Source organism: Mesoplodon densirostris, chromosome 2 (assembly GCF_025265405.1).
Source record: "Mesoplodon densirostris isolate mMesDen1 chromosome 2, mMesDen1 primary haplotype, whole genome shotgun sequence".
Taxonomy (NCBI): domain Eukaryota; kingdom Metazoa; phylum Chordata; class Mammalia; order Artiodactyla; family Ziphiidae; genus Mesoplodon; species Mesoplodon densirostris.
Genome location: NC_082662.1, coordinates 182945726 through 182954430, shown reverse-complemented (window position 1 = coordinate 182954430; position 8705 = coordinate 182945726). Strand labels below are relative to the sequence as shown.

General features: G+C 34.3%; 1 pseudogene; it reads right to left on the bottom strand.

Annotated features, from left to right (window-relative positions):
* Positions 1-6762: 6762 nt before the first annotated feature.
* On the bottom strand, positions 6763-7133 carry LOC132483371 (large ribosomal subunit protein mL52-like; annotated as a pseudogene).
* Positions 7134-8705: the final 1572 nt, after the last annotated feature.

The window sequence follows — 8705 nt, the reverse complement described above, 5'->3', positions numbered from 1 at the left end:
CTGTGGCTACTAACATTACTAATCAAAATTATACTCATTTACTTGGCGATTGTTTAAAGAATACTTGCTAAAGTTTCAGTGTCTCAATTCCTTAAAGAAAAAGTTCAAAACTTTAAAATGTTATGAAATATTACAGATGTCTTGAAAGAGACAATGGGACCAAACTGGTCATTTAAAAAATGTTTCCTATTACTTAGTCTCTCCGAATCTAACAATAATTCTAAGTCCTACTGATTATTAATGCAGTTCTATGCTATTTTAAGACAAAACAAAATTATGTCCCTACTAACATAAGTGAAGTATGGAGAACATGTATTATGAGAAATAATAATTGGAAACTTGGATGTATGTAGATATACCTAGTTGCCCATACAATATATAAGATCCTCTTCTAGACACCGTCTTCTTCTTCATTAATAACAGAATCCCAGCTGGGGCAGTGGAAGAGGTGGACAACAATTTACTCAATTAAAATGCTCAGTCTTGCAAATACCTTTACATTCATCCTCGATCATGTGTCGCAAATCTGAGGAAATGTAAGCAAGGTCATCTAACGAAGTTTATTAAAAGGGGACAACTTAGTCAATGTGCACATTCTCAGCATTCATTTTCTCATTAGTCTCAGCTAAGATGTAGCCAACATGCCTGGATTTATAGGAAATGGAGAAGAATTTAAAAGGACAAAAGAACAATCACCAGTATAATTTCGATAAGTATAGTAATGAGTATGTAGGCAGAATTCCAAAATGCCTTCCCCAAGATTTCCTGTCATAATTCCTGGAACTGTGAATACGAGGAGATATTAAATCCATCAGTATGTTATATTACACGATAAGAGGGAATTTGTAGGTGTAAATAAATTTCCTAATCAATTGACTTTTAGTGTTAACAAAAGGAAGATTTTCTGGGTAGGCACATTTTAATCATGTCAGCTTCTCAAATGCTGAGTATTCTGTTGGCCTCTATTTTGTAGAAGATATTTCTATTTTCTTCTTCAATACTTAGAGTTATTTATTAGTGAAACCATCTGGACCTGGTGCTTTTCTTTTAGAAGCCTTTTAAATTTTGATTAATTTTAATAGATATAGAGTTATTCAGGTTATCAATTCTTGAAGATTTGCACCTTTCAAGTTGTAATAATTGGATTTAATTATGTTACTTGTACACTGTCATACTGAAGTAGATAGATTTTATTACAGAAGAATTGTCTATTGAACACTCAGTTATGACAACTCTGGAAGCAACACATTGTCGTATTAAAATGTCACAGTAGAAGATAGTTTATATAATTTGAATCAGTGACTAATATGTAGTGTTTTTCTCTCATAACCAGAATGAATGCAAACAAGTTGTGGAAATGGACGTTTTTCCATTTGTGAGCTATGCAGTGTGTGTCTTTCAAGTTATTTGTCCCTTTCATCTAAGGTATCAAATTTGGGGGCATACATTTGTTCATAGTATTCACTTATTATCCTTTTAATGTCCACAAGATTAGTGAGATTAGTAGTGATACGTCTCTTTCATTTTGAATATTGGTACTTTCTGTCCTCTCTCTCTCCTGCACTCTCTTTCCCCCCTCCCCTCTCTCTCTTCCCCCTTCCCTCCCTCTGTCATTATTAGCATTTATTATACATTCTTCCAGCCATGCTAAGCTCTTTAAAAAAATTCTAAAAATGTGTTATAATCTCTCAAACCTCTGGGTTATTACACGGGCAGCTCCTCTGGTGCCATAGCCCTTTGAATTCTTGTGTTATTAAACTCTGCTCCTGTGGATTTCACTTAACGTTGCATCAATCCCCAAAAACTTTTCATATCTACTTTTTTTTGAGATTTTATGTCTATTTTAAAGAGCTAATATAACCTAGTGATAGATCTGTTGAAGTACTGATCAAAGTGTATTTATTCCAATTTTCTGTTTAAATGGTTTCCCCTATTTGATCATCTTTAAGATGATCCAATTTTAATAGACTTTGAAATGCTGGCATTTAACAAAATATATTTCACATAGTGTCATATTTTAAAAATACTCTTTTGATGAAGAATCTAAAAAAGGCTTTCAGACATAATAGCATAATACAACATATCACATGTACAGTCACATTTTCATCCTATACACCAAAATAACTAGAAGTTTGTTTAATGTGTCCTATTACATGCCCTCTACTATATTTAGTCACTATTAAACAGTTAGACCTTAAAATAATCCTCCATAGAAAAGATAAATAGGACACTGGAAGACTCCTGTAGGGCTCTAAGTTGCCATAAAATAGATTAAATGAGAGACAAACTTTCAAAGAATGTAGAAGGTGAAGGACAGTACCAAGTTTTATAAAGATAAAATATTTTAGTTTATTCCTCACAATATGTTCCTTGAAGACAACAAAAATATGAAGCTTGATCTATGTATTGGAGAGAAAGAAATATAAATTACATGCTCAGGGGAATATAGCTGTAAACAAATAAATTGGTGATGTTTATTTTAAAACATATTTTCTCTCCTTTTGATGGGTTTTTGATTCCCACTATGATATGAAAAGTGGCCCTTCATAACCCTTCAGCAACTGACCTCAGATTACAGAGCTCATGAGTGTAAAAACAAATTGGAAAAAAAAAGAAGTGTGTGCTATGGCTTAAAACTAAGTATAAATAAGTAAATAGGTAAATATTAGAAGAGCAAATAAATTTTCAATATTTTCTCTCTGAACTCACTGATCTTTCTTATATGCTCCATATACTGGGTAACAGAAAAAGAAAACTAATTTTAAACTCAATAGAGACATGTATTAATGTTAAACTATTTTTGTACTCATAGGTTATATTTAGCTGTGAAGACAAAAAAATTTAAGTGAAACATAAGCAGGTAGAAGTCATAGCATATACTACTTAACTTTTAAATATAAATGTGGAATTATTCAATCTAAAATCTACATTTTCTTTTTTCAAGTGTTATGTTTATAACATAAAGTGTTGAAAAGTACATGGTATGGTCCTAAAAATGGAAATGTATTGAAAATTGTGTAGATAAAAATGAATAAGCTTATAATTTTAGTTGTTTATTGTTCAGCTAAAGGATATTCTTTTTTTTTTTTTTGCGGTACGCGGGCCTCTCACTGCTGTGGCCTCTCCCACTGCGGAGCACAGGCTCCGGACATGCAGGCTCAGCGGCCATGGCTCACGGGCCCAGCCGCTCCGTGGCATGTGGGATCTTCCCGGACCGGGGCACGAACCCGTGTCCCCTGCATCAGCAGGCAGACTCTCAACCACTGCGTCACCAGGGAAACCCAGGATATTCTTTCTCTTGGCAGAATCAGGGAAAATACACAGCAGTTCAGGATCCACTAAATAAAATTTCTTTGATTTTATAGGTTCATATATAATTTTCTATTTATGCAGAGTCAATATTTTGAAAAAAAAGGTTAAAGGAAAAATAGTGATGATGCCTTGTTATATTTTAGGAAATATTTAAATGAAAATGCTATATTTCCATAATTTAGTGTTTTGCCCCAAATTGCTTATGATCGTATGCTTTTATCAATATTACATCTTAAAGTTTCATCTTGATTGCTAACCTATAGCATTTCATTTTTCATATTTTATAAATGTGTGTGTGTGTGTGTGTATATATATATATATATATATATATATATATATATTTCCCTCTGAGGATATGTCTTTATTATGTAGATGATAAATAGAAAGGCCGTTTGTCATCAAGACTAGCTACTTCCAGTTAACACTGATATCAATTTTTGTTTGCCATTCTCTGTTCCCTTATATCATTCCACTACATACATGACTGAACCTAGCACTTTATAAAATGTCAGAATCTCTTGGGGTAGAGCATGTATTTATTATAAGTTAAGCAAGTATATATCAATTTGTCTCCTATCTCCATTATACCACAGAAGTTACTGTACTTTGGTCAAGGTCACCTGTGATGTCCACTTTTCACATTAAATGGACATATCAGGTCATCTCACTAAACTATCAGCACTTTTAGCAACAGTTCACATCTTCCTGCTTATTGAAACACTCTCTGTACTCAGCACCTAGGCCTGTAAACTCTCCTTTAGGTACCAGAAGCTTTCATTTCACCCGTATCCAAGGATTTTTCTTTCTTCTGGACTTTGGATTCCCTGTGTACTCTTCCTCAGATAGGAAGACACTTTTTCAGCTGTAGTCCATGATTATTATCTTGGAGCCCTGTTGATGTGGTGGTTAAGGTATGAGGCAAGAGGAGTGTTTGTTCTATAGTCTTCTGATTAAATCTAAGCCTTTTAGTGAGCTTGTGTCTCTGGATTACGACCATTATAAGTGCTTCTCTAATGGTAGTATAGTTTTTCTTCACTCTGCTCCCTATTCAATTTCCTACAGCTATTTCTACAGCATTTCCAATCTACTTTCTTGAATTGCTAAGCCCTGTAAAACGTTGCCTTCCTCCCTCCCCTGCTGTCTCACCTAAGGTGAGAAAGGAAGTAGGAGGTAGCTGGAGTGGAGAGAAATTCCCTTTCCTCCGGTGGAATTAGGTTCCAGAATTGTACTCTAGTGAAATATTTATCCCTCGAATAATGAAGTGGACTCTGGGTGTATTTCACAAGGATCTCTTCCCTTCCCTCTGCCATAGCCACAAAGTGATCTTAGGAATCCTCACCCAAAACACTGGTGTAAAAGTATGAAGGGATTTGGGATGGGGCTCAGCAGTTTCTCGGTCTTACATTAGTGGACACTCAGCCTGCAGCAATTCATCAAAATTATAGTTCAAGTGTTCTATCATTTTATGGCTCCAGTGCCTACTGCTCCATGCTAGTACATTTCGGTTGCTGTATCTCTCCTGGTGTGCCTTTCTCTGTAGATGTTGGAGTGGTCACTTACATTACAACCTGCATTCTCAAATGAGAACAATAAGTCATTAATTTTCAATTTCTCCCGCTTCCTCTTGTTGTAAGGATGGAAGTGAAAACTTCTAAGCTCTTCAGCTGTTAGATCTAAAATCAGTAGTCTGGCTTTAAGATAGTTTGTGGAACACATCAATCCTTCTAATTTAGATTTTCCTCAATACACTTTCCCCTTGTGTCTTGAAATGAACAAATTCTTTTCATCTTTTAGGTATCAACTTTAAATCTCACTACAGTATGCAGGTCTCCTTGTTATTCTGTCTAAAACAACTCCTTCACTCTCATCTTTATCTGTTACAACATTCTTTCAGCACTTGTGGAAAGCTTGAATGCTTTTTTAAAAATTCTGTATTCTCTTGTAGAATAAAAATCATTGAGGGGAAGAACTATGCCTAGATCTTCTTCACCCTTGTTTTTCAATATTTAGTATAATTTGTTACTTAATATTTTATGAGTAAATAAATGTCTTATTTACACAAATGTATTTTTTCATAGAATAAATAATTCACATTATTTATTAAAATATATAAGACCAGTCTATGTGTTCAGATATCTTTTAGATGGTTTTTAATGAAGTCATGACTATTTTCATGAAAATATTCAGGAAACATTGATGAAATACTTGAAATTATTTATAATCAACTTTATTTTTGTCTGAAAACCAAAGTTTTTCAAATATTTTTTGGAAGCCTCTTGTATGTACTATGATGCCTCAGCACCTAGCACTTATTTAAAAAATGGCCTTCCCTCATCAAAGATAATATAATTATCTCATTATTTCTCTCTTCTTAAATTCTTAATATTTACTACATGTAGTATAAGTATCTGCTATAAGTAATTTTTTTAGAATACATTTATTTCCTGGCTCTCACTTTGATTTTACCCAGATTAGAGAAATAGGTTATTACTATTTTTTGCCATGAATCCTTTGTTTTTTTTGAAATATAGTTGATGTACAGAATTATATAAGTTACAGGTGTATAATAGAGTGATGTCACAGTTTTTAAGTTTATACTTTATTTATAGTTATTGTAAATATTGGCTATATTCCCTGTGTTGTACAATATATCCTTGTAGCTTATTTTATACATAATACTTTGTACCTCTCAATCCATTACCCCTATCTAGCCCCTCCTCCCACTGGTAACACTAGTTTGTTCTCTATATCTGTGAGTCTGCTTCTTTTTGGTTATATTAACTAGTTTTTTGTATTTTGTAGATTCTGCATATAAGTAATGGCATACAGTATTCGTCTTTCTCTTTCTGACTTATTTTATTGATACTTAGCATAATGCCCTCCAAGTCCATCCACTTGTTGCAAATGGCAAAATTTCATTGTTTTTTATAGCAGAGTAGTAGTCCGTTGTATGGAATATATCTTTATCCATTCATCTGTTGATGGACGCTTAGGTTGATTCCGTATCTTGGCAGTTGTAAATAATGCTGCTTTGAACACTGAGGTACATGTATCTTTCCAAATTTGTGGGGTTTTTTTTTTCAGATATATACTCAAGAGTGGAATTGCTGGGTCATATGGTAGTTCTATTATTAGGTTATTATTATTTTTAATTTTATACAATATAACTTGAGCAAGCATCTGTCTAAGATTTTGGATTTGCCATAAATAGGCTCAAAGTACCATTAAATAACTATATATCATAACAAAAAAAAAGAAATACTTTCATATAGTTATTCATCTCTGATGAATTACCAGACAACAGTATGGATTGGAGCCCCCAGCCAACTCATAATGTCATGTCAACTGAGCAATAAATAAATTTAAATTGTTTTAAGCTGGTGAGAATTTAGGGTTGCTTGGTTTTGTTTTGTTTGTTTGTTTGTTTTTCTGGGGGAGGCAGGAGTTGCTTTTTATTGACTTGGTCGTGGGTTCTGCAGTAGGGCCCCTTTGGGTTTAAGACCATTCTGCTGCTTCCTTTCTTCTTCCTGCAACTTCTGCTGCCTGAGCTGCCATGCCTGTACTCCAGCATCCATTTCCTGTGACAGCAGTACAGCTCGTCTTGCAAAGTTTTACCTTTGGCCTTTTCTTCGAAGCTGGCCTTCCATCGGAGGAGCGGGGCGGCCATTCCCGTAAGACCAGTCTGGGAGCTCCGCAAGGGGCCTGTAGCCAGAGGGGTTGGCAGCAAGACCCTGCTGGACTCACCACCGACTGCCCACCTGACCCGTGATGCCGCAGTGCAGCCTCCAGGCACTAGAGAGCAGCAAACGCAAAGCAGCCATGCTGAGGCGCAGGACGGGTTGCTTGGTTTTACAGCAAAATCAAGCTTTACCAGACTGATACAACAGGATTCCAAAGGAAAAATAGGACTTAGCCTTACATTTAACATTTGTGACATACCAGTAAACATTTTTTTTTCATTTTTATAATTGTTGCTTCCTTGGCTGTTTTATTGGAACCCACTTAGCGATTGTCAATTTATTTGTACATTTGAATAGAGAACGTGTCATGATTAAGGATTGGGATTAAAACATATTCAGGAATTTACAGCAATTCACACAGGACTAATGGAATATCGAGGACATAGCCACCTGAATGATGTAAACTATACTTCTTTTTATACATTACTCTTTTTCTTTTTCAAAGTTTTTTTTTTTTTTTTTTTTTGGCCATGTGGCTTGTGGGATGTTAGTTCCCTGACCAGGGATGGAACCCAGGTCCCCTGCAGTGGAAGTGCAGAGTCCTAACCACTGGACCACCAGGGAGTTCCCTTTACTGTTTGCATTATTCTTTTACACACTTTTAAATTTTAATTTCCATGAGGCCTATATCCCCCTTTTTAAATAAATTGACTAGGTAGTATTAACTGTATTGTAATTTCAGGGACAACAATTATTAGAAATTTTTTAGTGAAATTATGATAAGAACTGTAATTTCCAATGAATACATAGTAATTGTCTTTTTTCTTAACAAAAATCATGTAAAATAACATTCCCCAAATTTATACAGACTTTTATACAGTCACACACATTTGCCAAGGGGAATAAAAAACAGTTTAAAATTATTTGATTTAAAAGCTTCTTTGATTTATTTCCGTTGTGCCTAAATTTTCAGATGGAAATGCAAAAATTAAATGACAGAATGTTTAGTTTGCTTAATATTAACTCTAAATGAATGTTTCCGAATGGTTTTGAGTAAATTATATTTTCCACGTAATGGCCTGATAATAAGTGAAGTGCTTTTTACCCGTCTTGCTAAATATATATGCTATTTTCCTTGTCTTAACACTATCACTGAATTACTGTGTTCTTTTCTCTTTCTTCCTCTTTTTCTTTTTTCTCCTTTCCTTCTTTCTCTCTTTTCTTTTTCATTCTTATTTTTTGTTGTCATTTCACTTGGCATATCTTCTTGCATAGCCTGTGGAATTAAAATTATCTCAGTGAACACCATGTGCTGACTTAGATATAGACCATGCCTTTAAAATTTTTCTATTTGCAATAGGCTAGAAATAGAATAGAGCTTTCATACAGATCAGGAACTAGTGAAAATCAATAGCTATCTGACTTTAGCATGTGACTTCATCTTTCAAACAACTAATGAATGTTATCTGATGTACTGGAGCAGTCTGCTGTTCAGTGAGGCTGAAGAACAGATGTGCATTATGTGTGTCTAGGGTAAAATTCAGTGATGCAGCTGTGTATTTGGCTAAGGTTCATCTGAACATTCTTAGTCACTTTTGAATAGTCTTTAGTAGGATCCCTAATTGCTTTGGGGCAGTAGTAAAGGAACTTAAAAAAAAATAATTTATGACACTGCTTACTTGGCTGTATCTTTAATTTTATAAATTTTATGCC